At 54.3% G+C, this 20,601-nt stretch overlaps 1 long non-coding RNA gene across 1 annotated transcript; it reads left to right on the forward strand.

Moving 5' to 3' along the window:
* The first annotated feature begins 14,985 nt into the window (after positions 1-14,985).
* LOC138849804 (uncharacterized) lies at positions 14,986-20,039 on the forward strand. The gene is made up of 2 exons (XR_011389020.1): positions 14,986-15,318; positions 19,714-20,039. It is a non-coding gene; the product is annotated as an uncharacterized lncRNA (long non-coding RNA).
* The last annotated feature ends 562 nt before the right edge of the window (positions 20,040-20,601 follow it).

The following is a 20,601-nucleotide window of genomic DNA, read 5'->3' on the forward strand; positions in this document are numbered from 1 at the left end:
CAGTCTATCTGACCCAGAAAGACCCACTGTCTGGCTGCCAGGAGATGGGAGAGGGAGGGAGGGAGGAGGGTGCGCTTTTCCTTCTCCACAAAGGCCCCTGTTCCCCAAGATAAATGACAACTTAAACAAAGAAATATTTCATTAGGGGTTGATATCTTAATGAACTGTGCAGGAACCTTCCAGGCGCCCTTCAGGCCCCCCACCCTTTTTTAAGGAGGGGCTCCTGCCCCTGGGGGAGGCGGATCAGCTTACCATATTGCCCCTAGTAGAGGACCATGGTAGTGTGGGGCGCTGTCCCAGGGGCTGCCTGCACAGGGCTGGGCTGCCCTTTTGGGTGCCAGGCTGGCCAGGTGCTTGGGCCCTGGGAAATGTTTGAAGCCCCTCATCTGCCCGCTGTGGTCACCCCTGGGGATTCAGTCAGACGCAGGCCTTGGCCAAGGGCTGGTGGGCATGGGCCTTGGGGCAGATTAAAATCAGTCATTAAAGATCAGGAAACGAACCATAACTTGGCGGCAGTAAGCAGCTTTCCATGGTTAGAACACAGCACCTTTGGATCCCATGAAATTCCTTTATGGGTTTCTGTGCAGGAAGAGAGCAGACCCAGCAGCTCCCTGGGCCCTTGTGTCACTCTGGTCATCCGTGGCATGGGTGGGTGGGTGGGCACAGGGTGTTTGGGGGGGGGGGAGCAGAGGCCAACAAGAGGCACAGTGAAGGAGGATGGCACCAGCGCTGTGGCACAGCAGTTTAACGCCCTGGCCTGAAGCACTGGCATCCCATATGGGCGCCAGTTCTAGTCCCGGCTGCTCCTCTTCCAATCCAGCTCTCTGCTATGGCCTGGGACAGCAGTAGAAGATGGCCCAAGTTCTTGAGCCCCAGAACCCGTGTGGGAGACCCAGAAGAAGCTCCTGGCTCCTAGCTTCTGATTGGCACACGTTGTGGTCATCTGGGGAGTGAACCAGCAGGTGGAAGACCTTTCTTTCGGTCTCTACCTCTCTCTCTTAACTCTGTCTTTCAAATAAATAAATCTGAAAAAAAAAAAGATTAAAAAAAAAAAAGAGGCGCAGGGAGAAAAGCTCTTTCCTTCTCACCCTTCATCAGCCATCCCACATCTACCTCCTCTGTGAGGACTCAGGTTTAAATCCCAATTCTGTTGCTGCTGCTTCGGAAATCCCGAAGCGAGGGGCTTAATTCCAGTTTCTCCCCCTGCAGGATGAGGAGAGAGGTGGTGAGGAATATTATGGCTCCTAGGGTGTTCTTGTCCACAGAAGCACGGGAGAAACTGCGTGGCTCCTGGTATGCCTTCTTGGTCACCTTAGGCCCCTCCTACCTCTTCCCCTTCCTCTTTAGCGGGGGAGTCATTGATGTTACAATGTGTTCTTGGCCAACTTTAGTGTCCTAAGCACATAGTAACTTTTAACACATTGTGTTGCCTGTCAACTCTTGCCCATTTATGTCTCATTTCTCCAACTAGATAGTACTCTTGAGACCAGGGTCCTCAATTTTAGTCATTTTGGGACTTCCCAAAATTACAGCCAGCTTGGTGTCTTTTGCATAGTAGGTGAGCAGTAATGCATGTTGACTTGATTTGATACTCTAGAACAAAGTTTAAAAAAACAAAGGTAGGGATCGGGGTGGTGGAGCAGCAAGTCAAGCTGCTGCATGGGAGGCCGGCATCCCATACTGGAGCGCTGGTTCAAGTCCCAGGCACTCTGCTTCCAATCCAGCACCTTGCAATTGTGCCTGGGAAAGCAAGGGAAGATGGTCCAAGTACTTGGGTCTCTGCAACCCACATAGGAGTCCTGGATGGAGCCCTGGGCTCCTGGCTTCAGCATGGCCCAGCTCCAGCTGTTGCAGCTGTTTGAGGCATGAACCAGCAGGTGGAAGATCTCTTTCTCACTCTTGGCTTTCCCCTACTCACTCTGCCTTTCAAATAAATAAAATAAATCTTTAAGAAAACAAAAAGAGCCTGACACCTTAGGGCAAGGTGGCGCCCTGCAGGTATCAGCTGGGGGTGTTGAGCATAGGCAATAGCTGTGTCTGCATTAATGGCCAGTTTAGGGCAGGGGGTGCAGGGGGGCTTGGGTAGAAATGGCACAAGGTGGCATCGCCACTCTCTTGGAGCCATTTCTTCCTCCCAGGTGGGCTATGCTCCCACCTCCAATTCGCGCTTGTCTGCTCAAGGTATTTTCAGAACTCTCTGCTTAGCCAGGAAGCCTTCCTGCCCAGTGGGACCTGGGAGACCTGGGGCATGGGATCTCAGTTGCTGGCTCTGGCGGGTGCGGTGAGAGGAGGAAAATCAAACATCAGAGCCTAGGTATAGCTGCATGCTGGGAATAGCCGCCGCCAGTTGAGTGTCTGTTGTGCATCAGGTACTTTTTTTTTTTTTTTTTTTTTTTTTTTTGGACAGGCAGAGTGGACAGTGAGAGAGAGAGAGAGAGAGAGAGAGAGAAAGGTCTTCCTTTGCCGTTGGTTCACCCTCCAATGGCCGTCGTGGCCGGTGCGCTGTGGCCGGCACACTGCGCTGATCCGATGGCAGGAGCCAGGTGCTTCTCCTGGTCTCCCATGGGGTGCAGGGCCTAAGCAACTTGGGCCATCCTCCACTGCACTCCCTGGCCACAGCAGAGAGCTGGCCTGGAAGAGGGGCAACCGGGACAGAATCCGGCGCCCCAACCGGGACTAGAACCCGGTGTGCTGGCGCCGCAAGGCAGAGGATTAGCCTAGTGAGCTGTGGCGCCGGCCCAGGTACTTTTTATATGGATGCCAGGAGCTCAAAAAGTTTGTGGAAACAGAATTAAGATAAGTTTGTTCTGGTGCGAACACATTTTGAAATCCACGCACAGTTTTTGTTGTTCTTTTGTTTCGTCACAGTTTGCATCATTTATTTATTTATTTGAAAGAATTAGAGAGGGAGAGACAGCAAGATTTTCCATCTGCTGGTTCATTCCCCAGATGGCTGCCACAGCCAGAGCTGGACCAGGCCAAAGCCAGGAGCCTGGAACTCCGTCTGGATCTCCCTCATGAGTGGATGGTGCCCAAGCCCTTGTGCCTTCTTCAGCTGCTTTCCCAGGCACATTAGCAGGGATCTGGATTGGAAACGGAGCAGTCTGGACTCAAACTGGCACTTGTATGGGATGCCCTCATCACAGGTGACGGATTAACCAGCGGGGCCATAACACCAGCCCCTTCCTTGAACTTTTTAAGGAGCCCTCTTTATGTATGGATTTCAAAAATTTCAAAAACTTTTTCACCAAAATAAACTTCCCTTTAAATTGCATTTTCACCAACATTTTGAAGTACCTGTATATCCCTGATCCTCATTCTTGGTTCCCCAGTTAGGCAAAGGGAGTGCCTACGTCCATATCCTGGCCTGTTACACACCAGATGGCTTCAGAGCACTACTATATGGCTTCCCTTCCCCTTTAAGAAGTCTGGGTCAAGGTCATTCCCTCTGGGTTTCCGGCCTTGAGAGGTAGGAGGTGAGGGCCAGGGCAGGTCAAGAGTGCCCTGGCTGGAAGTGGAGAGGATTTCCAAGCCACCCAGCCCTCCCTGCCTCCTCCTGGGCCACAGGCCAAGAGTTGGGGCCAGTCCCTAAGTCACAGAGACTTGCGGAACAGACACCTTCGGGCTGCAGATGTGATGAATGGGAAGAAGTGAACGCCTCTGCGAATGCTGGAGAAGACTGAGGGGCGGTGCCAGAGGTGGCGGGCTGGGGGGCTGAGGATTCTTGCTGTCCGAAGCTTTGCATTGTACACCAGCAGGAGGAGAGAGGATTTCTTGATGGTGAAGTTAGCTCAGCTTAGGGATGTGGCTGTCTCCTGCTGACAACTGTGGGACCAGGGGAGCCGTTGGAGCCGTTGGTCTGCCTCTTTTTTGAACAGGAAGGTGGGTACCTGGCAGCAGGGATGGCTGGATCCCTCCCCCCACAAAGACCAAAGTCACCGGGAGCATCAGCACATGGTCTACTTCTCAGGTTTCTTTTTTTTTTTTTTCTTTTCTTTTTTATTTTTTTGATAGGCAGAGTGGACAGACAGAGAGAAAGGTCTTCCTTTGCCGTTGGTTCACCTTCCAATGGCCGCCGTGGCTGGCGCGCTGATCCGATGGCAGGAGCCAGGTGCTTATCCTGGTCTCCCATGGGGTGCAGGGCCCAAGCACTTGGGCCATCCTCCACTGCACTCCCTGTCCACAGCAGAGAGCTGGCCTGGAAGAGGGGCAACCGGGACAGAATCCGGCACCCCGACCAGGACTAGAACCCAGTGTGCCGGGGCCGCAAGGCAGAGGATTAGCCTAGTGAGCCGCGGTGCCGGCCCGGACTTCTCAGGTTTCATAACACATCTTTGTATAGTTTAGGGTCTCCCAGAAGCAGATCCCAAGACAAGGGTTCAAGTACAGATACTTTCTCTGGGAGGTGATCTGAGAAATATAAAGCTACTGCAAAAAGTTTATGGAAAAATGGAATTAAAAGGCACATTTATTTTGGTGCAAAAAGTTTTCTAGTCCATGCATAATTTTTTTTCCTCACAGATGTGAGCAAGAGGAGCACCACCCCAATGGGGAACTCTGGCAGTTATGTGAAGCTGTGCATATCACCAGCAAGGGAGGGAGTACCTCCTACCAGCACCCTCTTGTCGCTGTTTGAGACCTGCTTCCAGGCTCAGGAGCTCTCAAGTACACCCGGCTTGTTCGGAGCTAGAGCCAAAGGTGTTTCCAAGGCCAGAAAACAAGCCTCAGGCAAAGAGCAGGTGCTGGCAGCCAGCGGCTTTCTAGTGGAGAGGCAAACGTTGAGAGCTGCAGGCAGGGCGCCAGGCTCCTCCGGTCTCCAGAACTTCTCCCTTTCGTGTGCCTTGGTGAGATCATCCTGTCTTTCACTGTCCCCTGTCGTATCTTAGTGTTCTTCGAACTTCAGTCTGGATCCTTTGCTCTCAAGCTAGCTGCCCTCTTGGACAAGCCCATCTGCTTTGACTACCACCTGTAAGCTGGGGGCTCCCAGTCTACCCTCCTAGTTCAAGGTTTGGAACTTGAACCTGTGCCCGCCTCTGTGGGCCTCCAGCAATGGCACATGCAACATATCCTGGAACCAAGTCATCCTCTTTATCCAATGCGTGCTGCCCTCTGCCTGAATCTCTCCCTATTGGTGGCACTATGATGCCCTTGGCTACCCTAGGAGCTGGAATTGCCCCTTGATTCTCCCTATTTCTTCCTCTTCATATCCAGCCCATCACTGAGTTCTGTCATGTGGCTTCCAAAGCATTTCCCAGAACCACTCTCTCCCCTTCAGCCTCACTGCTGTTTGTTGGGACCCTCATCACCTTCCGCCTCCTAACTGGCTCTGCACCTTCAGCCTGATGCCCTTACTCGGCCTCACTCCAGTGCACCTTCCACAGTGGTCAAAGAGTTCTGTCTAAAGCACCAAGCTGAACTTATCATGGCCTGCTCAGGACCCATTCCTGATTCGAGCACCTTGGCCTGGACACAAAGAACAAAGTGTCCTCTTTTTTTTTTTTTTTTTTTAAGATTTTATTTATTTGAGAGATAGAGTTATAGACAGTGAGAGGGAGAGACATAGAGAAAGGTCTTCCATCCACTGGTTCACTCCCTAGATGACCACAATGGCCAGAGCTGGGCCGATCCGAAACCAGGGGCCAGGAGCTTCTTCTGGGTCTCCCATGTGGGTACAGGAGCCCAAGGATTTGAGCCATCTTCCACTGCTTCCCCAGGCCATAGCAGAGAGCTGGATCAGAAGAGGAGCAGCTGGGACTCGAACCGGCGCCCATATGAGATGCTGGCACTGCAGGCAGGGGTTTAACCTACTGCACCCCAGCGCTGGCCCCAAGGTGTCCTTTCTTGAACCTCTGATTCCATCCTTGGCCACGCCCAGCTCTGCCCCCTGGGACTTGTGGCAGGTGGAGTGGGCTCTTGTCGGTTGAGCTTCCTCTCATACCACACCCACTGCTTGGAGTACCTTCCCTCTTTAGCTTTCACTGCCTACTCTAAGACCTAGCTCAGATGGCACCTCTTGGAAGTCTTCTTTGAATGCCCCAGGCTGGATTAGACACTCTCTTTCTTTTAAGATTTATTTTATTTATTTGAAAGACAGGGTGACAGTTGAGGTAGAGAAAGAGAGAGAGGGCTTCCATCCGCTGGTTCACTCCCCAGATGACCAAAATGGCTGGAGCTGTACCGATTCGAAGCCAGGAGCTTCTTCCAGGTCTCCCACGTGGGTGCTGGGGCTTAAGGACTGGGTCATCTTCTACTGCTTTCCCAGGCCATAGCAGAGAGCTGGATCAGAAGAAGAGCAGCTGGGACTAGAACCTGTGCCCATATAGGATGCCGGCACTTCAGGCCAGGGCTTTAACCCACAGCGCCAGCCCCAGACACTCTTCTCTCATACTCCTGTATCAGTCAAGCATCAGAAAACCTGCTTCAAATGGGCTTGACTAACAATCGGAATGGATTGGCTCCTATAACTGAGGCGGGACTTGCTGTAGATGAGGTGCAATCCAGGGGGTTAAGATGATGCCCGTGGATTCTCCACATTGCTCACCCTTCCTGTCTCTGTGTGGGCTTCATGCCCAAAGCCTTAGAAGGAGCCCCATCAACTCCTGACTCACTCATGTCCCACCCCACGCCGTTGGATGAATTTTTCCAGCAGACACTGGCTTATTTGCTCCTAAGGGTTTACTTGCCCTTCTCAAACCAACCAAAGTGGCTCACGCTTGCAGAGTCCTGCTTCAGGGGTTGGCATACTGGCCAAACCCTGCGCACCACGGGTTTCTGTAAATCAGGCTGCGTCCGAACACGCAATGCCCATTTGTCTATGTGTCATCTCTGGCTGTTGTGTGCTGCAATAGCAGTTGCAGAGACCAGCAAACCTTTCTGCAGAGGGACAGATGGTAAATGTTTTGGGCTTTGCAGGCCAAGAGACAAAATTGAGACTATTACATAGGGTTCATGTACTAAGAGAAAATAAATCTGCCCACAATTTTCATTAATGAAATTATAATTAGAAAATTAATTGAGGACAGTGTTTTCATGTTGCAGGTCTGTTATAAGAATGATGGAATTTTAGGGGAGAAGATAACATTTGCTTCAGTGGGGTTCAAAGTTTAATGCTCCCCATCATGAAGTCAATGGCAAATGTTCACCTGTTAGCTCACAGACCATTCGAAAACAGGCAGGACTTGGTCTGCAGGCCACAGCTTTCAGACACCTGAGTTAAATCAAACCTTTGTAGAGTTAAAGGAATGTGCTAGTCAGCTTTCTAACACTGTAAATACCTGAAACAGGCTACTCATGAAGGAGGGAGGTTTCTTTCAGCCCATGGTTTTGGAGGTTCACAGCCCACAGTTGGGCAGAACCTCAGGTTCTGGGGTCTGGAGGCCGGCAGTGGTGGAGCCGGTGCGTGGAGGATCACATGGTAAACCTGGAAGAAGAGACAGGGAGCCTGTTCACCTCCTGTGTCTGAGTGGATGCTCCTTAAAAAGTCACCATGATCTGGGCTGGCGCCGCGGCTCACTAGGCTAATCCTCTGCCTGTGGCGCCGGCACCCCAGATTCTAGTCCCGGTCAGGGCGCCGGATTCTGTCTCCGTTGCCCCTCTTCCAGTCCAGCTCTCTGCTGTGGCCAGGGAGTGCAGTGGAGGATGGCCCAAGTGCTTGGGCCCTGCACCCGCATGGGAGACCAGGAGGAAGCACCTGGCTCCTGGCTTTGGATCGGTGGCCATTTGGGGAGTGAACCAACGGGAAAAGACTTCTCTCTCTCTCTGCCTGTCAAAAAAAAAAAAAAAAAAAATCACCATGATCTGATTGTTGGGCTCCACCCCAACAACTTAATTCCAAAGGCCCATCTTCATTTACCCTAATGGGATTAAGTTTCTGCCCCTGATCCATTAACCATTAGCATAAGACTGGGGGGGTCAAACCTTTACCTCATAGGCCTTTTGGGGAACACTCAGACCTTAGAGGAAAAGGAGATGGCAGATAATTCTGATGAGAGATGGCACTGACACACACAGGCCACCTTTGTGAAGAGCTATTCACAGGGTAGGGGAATTAATAAGGGATTTCTCCATTAGGCAAATTCGTGTTCATCGGGCCCCTGATAATATCCCTTTAAGGAAGGCAGGCCAAGGGTGATTGTGCCCTTTTCCACAGGGAGACCAAGGTTCAGGGAGAAGTAGCTTGTCTGAGATTGCATACCAAGGCCTCTCCTTGTTGAGTAATTGAATGGTTGTGGTGTTTGTTGGGAGGCAGAGGCAGGGCTGACCATAGTGTGGGAGGCTGGGTCTCCTGGCCCTGTGACACAGTGTTCTATAGGACCGGGGCTGGTCGACACAGGTGCTCAGGAATGCAGTGCCCTCTCCAAGATCCTGTCTCCCTTCTAACTTCCTATGCAGAGCACAGTGGCCCAGAGCTAGAGGAAACCAGGCTTCAGGCAAGAAAGCTGAGGAGCACACAGGGCCCCACACAAGCGATGGCTTGGGGCACCTGTGTCCCACATCAGAATGCAGGTCTGAGTCCTGGCTACTCTGCTTCTACTCTGGCGCCCTGCTAACGCACCTGTGAAGCAGTGACTGATGACTCAAGCACTTGAGCTCCTGCCATCCACATGGGAGACCCTGATGGAGCTCCTGGCTCCTGGCTTCAGTCTGGCCCAGTTCAGGTTGTTGTAGCAATTTGGGGAGTGAACCAGCAGATGGAAGACCTCTCTCTCCTTCTGCCTCTCTGTGATTCTGTCTTTTAAATAAATCAATAAATCTTAAAAATAAACAAACAAAAAACACAAGGAACACTGAGGACTGCAAACAAGAAGACTGATAGATCTTTCATTTCACAGCCTCCAGCCTGCAGCCTGGCCCCACCTGGGCCCTTGCGGAGCACCCTGATGTCCTGAGGGCCAGGCTGTGGCCAGGCCTCCTTCAGGGCTGCGCAAGGCTGGGGAGGGGTCCTGGGAGTGGACAGAGGCAGCCGCATGTGAAGGACAGGTGCTGGCTTCCTTTGCAGGAAGATGATGTGTTGGCCCCTGGGGTGTATGCTGATACACACACAGAGATGGGCACACACTCCCGTATGCAGACCCATCTCCTACACATGTATGTGCACATTCTTGTGGCTTTACAACATGTTCAGATACACATGTGCCCATACACCTGAAGTAGTTTCCTGGGACTGGCCTGGGTACCACACGCTAGGTAGCTGAAAAGTGAAGTTAATTGTCTCAGTTTTGGAAATGAGACGTTCCAAGGTCAAGGTTCCTTCTGAGACCAGCAGGGGAAGATCTTCCCTTACCTGTTGCTGGCTTCTGGTAGCTAGCCCCAGGGGTTCCTTGACCTGGGGGTGCATCGCTCCGATCTCTGCCTCGAACTGTCACACACTGTTCTCTGTGTCTTCACATGGGCATCCACTGCACGAGGGCCACCCTCCTCCACACAAGTTCATCTCAACTGATTACATCTGCAGTGGCTTTATTTCCAAATAAGATCATGTTCTGAGATGCTGGTGGTTAGGACTTCAACATATCCTTTTTTCCAGGGGACCCATAATTCAACCTATACCACTACCCATGACCATAAAATTTCACACACACACACACACACACGGGACTCCCACAGTGACACACAGATACACACCCACACATTCCCACGGTCATGGAATCACAAATACCTGTCTCTACTCCCAGGAGCACAGCCTCCCATGGTCTCAGACTCACACACGGCTGTGCCATCACTCACACATGCCCCCTTAGCCTCCTAGTCTTACACACAGCCCTTCTCACACTCCCATGGCCCCCTCCCTGCAGCCCAGTGGCCACGCTCGGAAGCTACCCTGCCGAGGTCAGACTCGGAGCCCCAGCACATTTGCAGCCACTCACTCAGCTCCTGTGGTTCTCATCCCCTCCTACCCACATGGCCCTTCCCCTCCGCTCCCCCCACCCCGCCCTCCAGCTCACACGTCTGATCCCCCAACGTCACTGGGAGGAGGCGGCAGTCTGGCTGCTCTGTGCCACCCCAGCAAGGCACCCAGTGGTTACCCCTGCGCCCTCTGGAGCCAGATGCTGCCCAGAAGCCTCCACAGACACCCCCTCTTCTCCCGGGGGCAGACAGACGCACACTCTCACTGCACACGCCCCTCGGCAGCCCCACAGCAGCAGTCTGTTCCTCATTATGGGCCAATGCGCCTGTTTACTCACCCAGCTGGAGATGGTTAGAGAGTGATAAATAATGAAAGAGAAAACAGGCTTTTCCCCTCTGCGGCTTCTATTTATGTAACATGTGTCACAGTGCGCTCACAGACTTTGTTTCGGAGCTGGTTGCAGGAAATAGTTTATTTTTTCCGGACGGTGGCTTTAGGAGGTGGGGGTGGGGGGCCGGCATTGGGGTTTCTGGTCTCACACCCATGGGAACTTTGGGATCTAGCTCTCAGAGCCCTCTTCTCCCAGGGCAGACATCGTGGCTCGAGGTGGCCTCAGAATAGGGTTCTCCCACCCCACTGATCTGGAAGGAGCTGGTGGCTGAAGGCGCCTCACAGCTGCCTCTAAACCCTCCCAAACAGATGGGCTGGTTGTGGGAGCCAGACAGCTGGAGGCTAGGCTCCCTGAGAAGAGGCAGTTGGACACGGAGCTTCCTAGGTAGCGTGCACCTGTTAGGGGAGAGGATGCAGAAGGATTCCTTCCATGAAATAAGAATCACAGGACCCCCACTTGGTGTTCACTTAGCACATTTGAATCTGGGGGTCTCTCCAAGGCCTCGCAAGGTCTAATTGCTGCTTCTCAAGTGGGTAATGGGGAGGGGCTTACCACGGTTTGCTCAACTGGTGGGTGAGGAGTCAGGACTTCAGATTCATGTCTCTGATTCCAGAAGAATCCTCACCCCTGCCCCACCTTCCTTCTCCCAGGAGTACCTCCTTGATAAAGTTCTGGTCACATGCCTGCTAAAGAAGGTGGTAGTTGTTATAAAGGGGTGAGGAGTTGCCGCGTGGGGGAATAGAAGCCATCAGGGATCTGAGAAGCCCCCTCCCTGTCCTGCCCCAGACTTTGTTTCGAAGCAGTGAGCCCCCACCTGAGCCTGTCTCTGAACACCATGGCCATGTCCCTGCTTCCTATGGACATGGAACTCCAGTGGCACCCCAGGCCACCTGCTGGGGGAACCCAGAGGTACTGCCCTTAAAGGAATGCAGAGTCTACTATGGAAGGTAGACTCAGAAGCTCCCAACTCTGGTGGACTGCAGGTGAGGAGTGCTCAGATGCAAAGGGATGGAGGTGCAGATGCAGGTGTACTGGGGTAGAGGTGCAGGTGTACTGAGGTGGAGGTGGAGGTGCAGGTGTACTGGGGGAGGTGCAGGTGTACTGAGGTGGAGGTGGAGGTGCAGGTGTACTGGGGGAGGTGCAGGTGTACTGAGGTGGAGGTGCAGGTGTACCGGGATGGAGGTGCAGGTGTACTGGGGGTGGAGGTGCAGGTGTACTGGGGGAGGTGCAAGTGTACTGGGGTGGAGGTAAAGGGTACTGGGATGGAGGTGCAGATGTACTGGGGGCACAGGTGTACTGGGTGAGGTGCAGGTGTACTGGGCGAGGTGTAGGTGTACTGGGGGTGGAGGTGAAGGTGTACTGGGATGGAGGTGCAGGTGTACTGGGGGCACAGGTGTACGGGGTGAGGTGCAGGTGTACTGGGGCACAGGTGTACTGGGGTGGAGGTGCAGGTGTACTGGGCGAGGTGTAGGTGTACTGGGGGAGGTGCAGGTGTACTGGGGGCACAGGTGTACTGGGTGAAGGTGCAGGTGTACTGGGGTGGAGGTGAGGTGTACTGGGGGCAGAGGTGTACTGGGGGCAGAGGTGTACTGGGTGAGGTGCAGGTGTACTGGGGGTGGAGGTGCAGGTGTACTGGGGTGGAGGTGCAGGTGTACTGGGGTGGAGGTGCAGATGTACTGGGGTGGAGGTGAGGTGTACTGGGGGCAGAGGTGTACTGGGGGCAGAAGTGTACTGGGTGAGGTGCAGGTGTACTGGGGGTGGAGGTGCAGGTGTACTGGGTGAGGTGCAGGTGTACTGGGGTGGAGGTGCAGGTGTACTGGGGGTGGAGGTGCAGGTGTACTTGGTGAGGTGCAGGTGTACTGGGGTGGAGGTGCAGGTGTACTGGGCGAGGTGTAGGTGTACTGGGGGTGGAGGTGCAGGTGTACTGGGATGGAGGTGCAGGTGTACTGGGGGCACAGGTGTACTTGGGAGGTGCAGGTGTACTTGGGGAGGTGCAGGTGTACTGGGGGAGGTGCAGATGTACTTGGGGGAGGTGCAGGTATACTGGGGGAGGTGCAGGTGTACTGGGGGAGGTGCAGGTGTACTGGGGTAGAGATACAGGTGTACTGGGATGGAGGTTCAGGTGTACTTGGGGGAGGTGCAGGTGTACTTGGGGGAGGTGCAGGTGTACTTGGGGGAGGTGCAGGTGTACTAGGTGAGGTGCAGGTGTACTGGTGTGGAGATATAGGTGTACTGGGATGGAGGTGCAGGTGTACTTGGGGAGGTGCAGGTGTACTTGGGGAGGTGCAGTTTACTGGTATGGAGATATAGGTGTACTGGGATGGAGGTGCAGGTGTACTAGGTGAGGTGCAGGTGTACTGGTGTGGAGATATAGGTGTACTGGGATGGAGGTGCAGGTGTACTTGGGGAGGTGCAGGTGTACTTGATGGAGGTGCAGTTTACTGGTATGGAGATATAGGTGTACTGGGATGGAGGTGCAGGTGTACTAGGTGAGGTGCAGGTGTACTGGTGTGGAGATATAGGTGTACTGGGATGGAGGTGCAGGTGTACTTGGGCAGGTGCAGCTGTACTGGGGGGAGGTGCAGGTGTACTTGGGGAGGTGCAGGTGTACTTGGGGGAGGTGCAGGTGTACTTGATGGAGGTGCAGGTGTACTAGGGGCTAGGTGTACTAGGTGCAGGTGTATTGGTAGAGAGGTGCAGGTGTACTGGGGGAGGTGCAGGTGTACCGGGGGCAGGTGTACTGGAGGAGGTGCAAGTATACTAGGGGGAGGTGCAAGTGTACGGGGGTGGAGATACAGGTGTACTGGGATGGAAGTGCAGGCACAGAAGCTTGTCCCATAGCCTCAGGGGTTCTTACAGGGGGTGTCCTACAAAGATCTCCAGGTGAGGGGAGAAGTGGCCTTTTCCTTAATCAAAGATGTTACTATCTGAGGAGCATAAGAGCACAGGGCATGGGCCCAGTGTAAAGGAGAGGAAATGGCCAGGAAGTGGCTTTCAAATTTAGTGGGTGTCAGATCCCCAAAGCTGATCCCTGGATTCCTTTTCTGGGTGTAGATTCAGCAAAGCAATGGGCAGGAGGGAGGTGTTGAGGAACCAGCATGATTAATGTGGGGAAAGGGGTCTGTGACTTGTGCTTTCCCAAAGACTCGGAGACAATAGGGCCTACAGTGGGCCCTGGAGGCACCCCGCACTCCCACCACACATAGCTCAAGAGGGAGGCATCGTGGTTATGTCTGGGAGAATTTGGTTACCCTAAGAATGGGAATGAATGGGTGAGAAGAATGGCAGGATTGGCTTGGCCGGAAGGAAGGGAATTAGAATGTACCGACACTAAGAGGGTGCCAAGCAGCTACACGGCATCTTGACACGGCTGCTCACACTTTGTGCCACTCACACCCACACCTGGCACCTGCCACGCTGGCAACAACTACTGCTTCTTAGCAAAGAACGCCTATGCAGACTTCCCACCCCACCCTGTGTCACAGCTGCATGTGCCCGCCGGGCCATTTACTGTTTTCCAGGCTCCACACCCAATGCTTCACTTCTACTGCACCACCACACTGGCAGGCAATAACAGCCCATTTCACTGACGAGGGCACTGAGGCCCTCAGAGGTCTAGTGACTTGTCCAGGGCCGCTCAGCGGTGCAAGTCCTGGCCACAGGGAAAGCAAGTGCTCTCTGCACCCTCCAGGGAGGAGTTCCACTTAGGAGGAGGAAGAACAGCAGGGAGATCCTGACTGGCAGCTGGCTCTCCAGGACTCCCTCCTGGAGAGGTAGTGGGGAGGCGGTCTCTGCTGTACACCTGTGGGAACCGTGGACTTGCACCCCAGCTCTCTGCCAGGAACTTGAACGCCGGGTGTTAGGTACTTGGGTACTTCTTTCCAATTGGAGCACTTGTGGCTCTGAAGGAGAGAGGGGCCTGGAGAGACGGGCCAGGGGGAGGGGCGCCCCTCTGGGCAGGATGGGTGTGCCATATACTGGAGAGGGGCGGGGTGTGGGTCTGGCAGGGCTGCCAGACCTGCTGCCTTGGGTGTTTGCTAGGCTGGGGTCTGAGCTTGATTGCAATCACAGGGACTCAAGGCAGCTTCACCGGACTCTGTCCAACCTCCTGCACAGACCTGCACACACACACACACACACTGTCAGGGGGCCCTCCTGCCCACAGAAGCTCACTCCTGGAAACACAGACCACACGCCTACCTGGGATGTCCCTAGGGAGAGTGACAGGGATGGTGAGGGTCACCCCAACCCCCGGTGCTGTGCACATGCTGTCTCTGCACCCCACCCCAAACAGCAGAGGCGGGAAGGATGGGGCTCAGAAAAGCCAAGAGATTGCCCAAGGTCACACAGCTGCTGCCGGGCAGAGCTGGCTGGGAGCTCACGCATCGCCCCCAGCACCCAGCAGCTCAGGAAGCCCCCTGACAAGTGAGCGTATCCACATGGGTGTTCTGTTTTCCAAAGACTTGCATTTGTATTTATTTGAAAGGCAGGGAGACAGACTGAGGTCTTCCATCCCCTGGCTCACTCCCCAAAAGCCCCCGGAGCCAGGCCGAGCTGAAGCCAGGAACTTCATATGGGTCTGCATTAGCAGGAAGCTGGATGGGAATCGGAACGAGGACTCGAACCCAGGCACTCTGGGATGGGATGCAGGTGTCCGGAGTGGCACTGTAATCACTGCACCAAATGCCCCGCCCCTACATAGGACGGCTCATACACTCAGCAGGGCCCCTTTCCCCAAACTCCGCCTGTGGAGAGCCCTTCGGGCACCAGCCTCAGTTTCCCTCGTCTCTGGGGCCCACACACCAGAGCAAGCCCTTCCTGCTTGGAGGAGACCCATAGCACTGGCCAGGCCTGGCCCTGCCCCCCAGCAGCCCGGCGCGCGCGCGCACACACGCCGCCCCCAGGGAGCGCAGGCCTTGCTGCAGGGCAGCGAGTGAAGCCGGCTGTAACAGAGAAACCTCGGGCTCCTCTTTAGAAGTCCCCGGAGGAGGCAGATCTGAGGAAAGGCTGCGGGGAAGGCGCCTGCAGCAATGTCAGCTGGAGAACAGGCCGGCTGACAGGATGCTGAGCGGGGATTAAGGTCGGGATCAGGGAAGCCGGGGAAATGAAGGCGAGCGCCCTGCTCCCCTCGCCGCCGCTGCCACCGCCGCCGCCACCGCCGCCGCCGCCGCGTTTGTCTGCTTGTTTGTTCGGGCTCTGGGAAAGTGCGCGGGAGGGACGCGGGCGGGGGCGGGGCGGGGACGGAGAGAGGACGGCGGAGAAGAGGGGAGGGCCGCGCAGCGGGGAGGAGTCGGGCTCGCCGGGGCCTCAGGACCCGGCACTGGCACGGTGGGGGTGGGGGCGGGGGCTCACCCGGGGACCCTGCTGCTGTCTCTGACCCTAGGCAGCCAGCCTGCTCTCTTGGTCCCCTTTCCAGAGACCTGAGTGTGAGTGGCAGGAGCAGTGACGACAGCATGGACCTGGGACTCCAAGGGGCTCCCAGGCCAACGCCACTGCAGAGGTGATAAAGAAGACACACCCATGTCCCCTCTGCCTCCAGAAGCAAGACAAACCCCCCACCTGCCTCATGCCTGAAGTGTGGCCAGAGCCAGCCAAGTGGGCCACTGGTTTCCAGGCCCGCCTGAGCAGCAACATTTGAATGAATCTTCAGACCCTTGCTTTGGCACTCGTGCGCTGGTGAAGAGCCTGGTGTCTGGTTTCAGGTCACCTCTGCTGTGCTGTGTGACCTTGAGCAAGTTGCCTGACCTTTCTGTGCCTCACTGGGATCCAATCACAGGGAACACACTCCACGGCCAGTAGATCAGCCACAGGAGGGTGGCTTTGGTTATTATGGAGGCAGAGGGAAGGAAGTATGGTGTGTGACTTTAAGTTAACTGTCTGAAACCTTACTGGAGAAAAGGAGCGTGGGCATCGGATTTTGGAGGCCGAGACTGGGCAGTGGTGGAAGAGTGCAGTGGGCGTGGGGTGGAGGCTCTGTGCCAGGTGATTGATTCAGGGGTGTCAGCCAGGAGCTTGTTCCGTGGCGCAGTGGGTGAGGCTGCTGCCTGCAGCACTGGCATCCCAGTGGGCGCCAGTCTGAGTCCCCACTGCTCCATTTCCAATCCAGCTCACTGCTAATGCACCTTGGAAAGCAATAGAAGCAAGTGCTTGGGCCCCTGCACCCCCAAGGGAGCTCTGGATGAGGCCCCTGGCTCCTGGCCCTACCCCAGCTGTTGTGGCCATCTGGGGAGTGAACCAGTGGATGGAAGACCTCTCTCTCTCTCTCTAACTCTTTCAAATAAATAAATACATCTTTCAAACAAAGGGATGTGTCTGCCAGAGGCAGCAAGGAGCCCCACTCCCAGCCAATCTCTCTCCAAAGTTCCTGCTCTAGCTAGTTCTAACTAGGGGTAACCTGACTGTTCTCTCCCAGCCCTCCCAAGGGCAGGACAAGAGTGCGGAGACCTTGAAAAGATGCTATTTCTTACTGTGGCACTCCAGAATGGGGCTTCAGAAATCTTGTTGATTCAGAGAGACTATGGTGGCACCTGGCGTCTCTCAACCTGTTGAGGGAAGAAGCAGGTGCAGAGAGTACAGACCTGGAGGCAGATGGTCCCTGGGCGGGGTTAGGACTCTGCTACCCACCAGACATGTGACTTGTAGTGAGTCAATTAGTCTCTCTGGGCCTCAGTTTCTTGGTCTGTGAAATGGGATAATAATACCCACATCAGAGTAGTAATGACATTCGTTGCTCAGTGAATATCTGCTGTTGATCTTGCACTTGGCCAAGAGTTAGTGGGACCCAGTGGCTTAACAAAGGAGCCCCTTTCCTGGCCCCTGCGGAGCCGGTGGTCCCCAGGCAAGAGGCTGAAGGTGGGAGTGCTGCCTTCCGGGTTCACCCATGAACACAGGAGGGAAATTGCAGCCTTGTGCAGCAGGGCCTGCTCTCCTGGTCCCCCTGCAGCCCTACCCCGCCTCTGGATGGGAGTGGGGCCCCGGGTTCTGACAGAGCAAAGGGCCCCGCCGAGTGCTGTCTGGGGAAAGCCCTGGGCATGGGCTCCGTCTCCGAGCAAGTGTTGGGGAGCAGCTCGCCGGGAAGTTCATGCCTAGGGGTTGATTTCTTGAAAAGCTAATTTTAAAAACACCTTTCCTTTTCTCTGTTATTAAAAATTATGTCTGCTTATGGTGGAAATGTGTAAAATAGAGGGAAAAAAAGCACAAAAAAAGGAACTAAAGATCCGCCGTAATCCCACCACACAGCGGTGACCCTGGCCAGACTGCTCTATCTCCTGGTTCTCTTTCTTTCTCAAAGATTTATTGATTTATTTGAAAGGCGGAAAGCGGGGGGGGGGGAGGCAGAGAGAGAAAGAAAGAGAGGTATCTTCTGTTTGCTGGTTCACTCCCCAAGTGGCCACAATGACGAGGACTGGGCCAGGCAAAGCTAGGCGCCTGGAACTCCATCCTGGTCTTCCACATGGGAGCAGAGGCCCAAACACTTGGGCCATCTTCAGCTGCTTTCCCAGGTGCAGTAGCAGGGAGCTGGATCAGAAGTGGAGCAGCTGGGACTTGAACAGGCGCTCATGTAGGATATTAGTGTCACAGGTGGTGGCTTAACCCACTATGCCATAACGCCGGTCCCTCTCCTGGTTTTCATACCATACACACACACACACACACACATACACACACACACAAGCTTGTGCACATGCATATCCACACACTCACATATGCACACACATTTACATGCTCATATGTGTAATTTTTAATCACAGCAAAACATACTTAATGCACACATGTGAGGGTACTTAAAAAAGTTTGCAGAATAACGGAAGTGAATCTGTTATTTTGATGCCCAAAAACCTTAAAATTCATGCATAGCTTTTTCATAATACACATTTTCCATGAACTTTTCGAAGGCTTTTATATCTTAAAAATTGAGTAACACGGGGCGGCACTGTGGCTCACTTGGTTAATCCTCTGCCTGCAGCGCCGGCATCCCATATGGGTGCCGGGTTCTAGTCCCAGTTGCTCCTCTTCCAGTCCAGCTCTCTGCTGTGGTCTGGGAAGGCAGTGGAGGATGGCCCAGTGCTTGGGTCCCTGCACCCGCATGGGAGACCAGGAGGAAGCACCTGGCTCCTGGCTTCGGATCAGCACAGCTCGCCGGCCGCAGCAGCCATTTGGGGGGTGAACCAACAGAAGGAAGACCTTTCTCTCCCTCTGTCTCTCTCTCACTGTCTATAACTCTACCTGTCAAATAAAAAAAAAAAATGGAGTAACAGGGTCAAGGAATTATGAATACATCACTGTTTTGTAAACTGACTTTTTTCATTTTACGAAATATGGAGAGCGCCCCCAATATTATTAAATATTCTTCTCCAATATAATTTAAAATGACCGTAAGCCATCTTTTGGGTATAAGGCGTATGATTTTATCAGTCTCCAGTTGTTCATTATCCAGACTGTTTCTAGATTCTTGCTACTGTAAGCAACACCGCGATGAACATCCTCACGGCGGAATCTTCGGGGGCAGCTCCCTTGCGATTGTTTCTGTGCCGGTCCGCACACAGCCTGGATGTGAGCCTCTCCAGGCAGGCTCCAGGTCTGATCTGCCTTCGCGACTCCCAAGCCTCGCTTGGCTCCCTGTCCGCTGGAGGCATCCAGTAGTTGTGGGAGTGAGTTGCATTTCCGGAGCCTGTGCTCTGGGCTGGGGAGCCTGGACAGTAAGCTGAAACGGCAGGAGCCCACCTTCCCCTGGTGCCCCTGTGCTAGGCTTGCCAAACTCTCTTAGGAAGAAACTTTCCCAAGCCCAGAGGCTCGTAAACTACCCTCCTTCCAGGCAAACCTTCCAGGCAAACCAAACCTAGCCTCCTCTGCCGGCCCCTCCCCGGCAACCCCCCCCCCCCCTTCTGACTTCCTCGGCTTTTGTTGTGTCTTCAAGCTGAAGGCCCCGAAGACAAAGCCCTTTCATCTGCTCCTTCCTGGGAGAGCAGGCTATGCAGCGCCCAGCTCCCTCTGCTCGGCTCCTGGGAGGTGTCCACCTGGGGCACCCCTCAGCCCTGCGCCTTGCTCTGCCCTGTGCGCCCTGTGTGTCTTCCTCCTGGGGGCTCTAGGCGGGTGCTGGACGTCTGGGAATGGAGACTTGTGGGATCATGGATCTTGGTGTTGAGATCAACCTCCAATTTTTCAATAGATCTTTGAGAGGCAGGGGCCGGAGCGGGCCGGGGTGGGGGCAGTGCAGACAGAAAGCAAAATGAGAGACAAAACTTACTAACATAATTTCCCCCCCCTCAAGCATCCACGCCCCAGCCTCCTGGCATTTTCTCTCTCTTATTTTTAATCTCTTTTCCTCCCCTCTCTCTCCCTCTTCCCTCCTTTCTCTCCTCGGCGCCTCTTTCTCTGTCTCGCAGCTCTGACCCACACTCTCCCACCCTCCTGTCCTCATCTCCCCTCCTCTCCCCTGCTTTTTTAAGTTTTTTTTTTTCTTTTAACTTTCAAGGTCATTCCGGACTCCTGATGCCGCCAGTCCCTCGATGAGACGTGAGCGCCATTGGCGTCCGTGGCCTCTGTTTCCGTGGCAACCCAGTAACCATTAATTTTCAATTAAAGGAGACAAAAAGCTCGATGACAGCTCCAGGTCTGCTGAAGATGTCAAGAATCTGTATTAATATACAGCAAGAGAGCATAATTGTGTGTCCATCTTCCAGAGTAGCGAAAAATGGAGGGATAATTACCAGCTCGAAAGCCACTCTGTAATTTAGTTCTTACTGTCACCACAGCCCTACACATTAGCATAAATTAAAAGCAGAGTTTATTGTTATCAAAGTGCATTGATATCGCCAGACCCGCTTTCTTCCTTTTAACTGTTTGTTGTGGGTGAGTGACTCCCCAGCTCTCTCGCCACGGCCTCCCCCCGACACATCCCGGGTAGCAAGAGAAGAAGTGTGGGTGCTGGACCTGGGTGTCTTAGCCATTCCTGCCATCCTTGGGGGCTCGGGGACTCAGGGCAGATGGGGACAAGGCTCAGGTGTTACTGCTGTGTTGGGGTCTGGACATGGTGGGGGGGCTTGGCTATTAATCCACCTTTTACATGTGGGTGCTTTGCTTTGTCTAAGAGCCCTCCAGCTCTTTTCCCGCTCTGGTCCCCTGTCAGCGGCTGGACAGGTGAGGGACACTCTAAGGCCACAGGAGGAATGAGAAATATCCCGGGGGGGGGGTCTCCTGGCCCTGGGCCATGTGGTATCAGGGGAAACTTTAGAGGTGTTCCCGACTGTGTGGCCCAGTTCCTACTCAGCTCCTTGGGACCCCAGCCCCCCAAGTGGTCCCCGTGGATCCATGCCCCTCAGGACTTGGGTCCTGCCCCAGCCACTGCTCTGCCTCCTCGCCT

This window comes from Oryctolagus cuniculus, chromosome 5 (assembly GCF_964237555.1).
Source record: "Oryctolagus cuniculus chromosome 5, mOryCun1.1, whole genome shotgun sequence".
Classification (NCBI taxonomy): domain Eukaryota; kingdom Metazoa; phylum Chordata; class Mammalia; order Lagomorpha; family Leporidae; genus Oryctolagus; species Oryctolagus cuniculus.